The sequence below is a fragment of the Tupaia chinensis genome, unplaced genomic scaffold, assembly GCF_000334495.1.
Source record: "Tupaia chinensis unplaced genomic scaffold, TupChi_1.0 Scaffold000070_1, whole genome shotgun sequence".
Taxonomy (NCBI): Eukaryota; Metazoa; Chordata; class Mammalia; order Scandentia; family Tupaiidae; genus Tupaia; species Tupaia belangeri.
Window position 1 is genome coordinate 10,130 of NW_006159530.1, and position 1,216 is coordinate 11,345.

At 64.2% G+C, this 1,216-nt stretch overlaps 1 non-coding gene across 1 annotated transcript; it reads right to left on the reverse strand.

The window, feature by feature from the left end:
• Positions 1-1,060: 1,060 nt before the first annotated feature.
• Positions 1,061-1,143, reverse strand: TRNAL-CAG (transfer RNA leucine (anticodon CAG)). The gene has a single exon. It is a non-coding gene; the product is annotated as a tRNA-Leu (tRNA).
• Positions 1,144-1,216: the final 73 nt, after the last annotated feature.

The window sequence follows — 1,216 nt, forward strand, 5'->3', positions numbered from 1 at the left end:
GGGGGGGGCCCTGCCATAGACTCGCAGGCACCGGGGCACCCAGGCACCGGCCCCGCTGTGCTGTAGGTGAGGGTGGAGGTCGGGTAGGGATGGGAACTTTGGAGCGTCAGGATGGATAGAAAGAACTTACGGGCAGAGCGTGGAGGCGGGCTGGCTGGCGGGCAGGTAGAGCAGACGCTTGGGTCCTGGGAAGGTCGTGGGCGGGGGAGGGGAGGCGCTGGGAATGGTCGGGGTTGGGGGCTGGCATCGCTTGGCCGGTGGGGGAACGGGATCTAGGCTGTCTTCCAGCGACTTCTGGGGACCTTGTGTCCCAATCGTGCTCCCTAGGCCAGCCAGGTGCAGGGATCCCGGAGTGTCCAGCGGGCCACTGGGACACTAGTTCACTGGGAGTGGACGTAGAGGGGGTTGAGAGGTGTGGAAGGGGTCGGGGGTTGGGGGGTGGACCTGGGTTGGACCTGGGGGGTTGGGAGTGTTGGTGTGAGGGTGTTGGTGGTGGTATGTTTCCTAGAGCCACCTGGGCAGGGTGCAGAGAGCAGGGACTGGATGATCCTGAAGACTTGGCATAGCACAGGACACGGGCCGGCGGCCTCAGCTGGCATAAGACGGTGGTGGGGGTCGGAACGTGGAGGGTTTTGAATGCTCTGGACTGATCCAGGAGGCACGCGTGCTGGTGGTGTTGCCCGGCAGGGTGTGCGAGTCTGAGTGGGGTGGAATGTGGACGTAGGGTCTGGGGGTGGGTGGGGGGAGAGGGTCCTTTAAAAAGGGCCATTACTGGGAGGCCAGCGGCTGTCCGGTGAGGCCTCAGGGGCCAGAGAGTGGGCAGGGGCAGGGGCGGAAGAGGGCGGATGGGGCTGGCGCAGAGGTGCCGAGGTGTTCAGAGCAGAGCGGGAAAAGGGCCAGCTGCCTGAGAAACAGATGCGTGGGAGAGCCGGTGATGGATGGGAGCCCAGCGTTGGGAGAGTGGGCAAGGAGGAGAGCCAGAAACTGAGGCACGGAGGAGTAACTATGGTCGATGATGGGTTTTGGGGAGGCACTGGGCTGGGCGGCCAAAATAGGAGCTTGTCAGGAGTGGGATTCGAACCCACGCCTCCAGGGGAGACTGCGACCTGAACGCAGCGCCTTAGACCGCTCGGCCATCCTGACGACTTGCCTGGGCCCCTCCCTGCAGATCTTACTGGGAGCTGGTGACAAGTGCCCTGGGCTAGTGGCTTTTAGG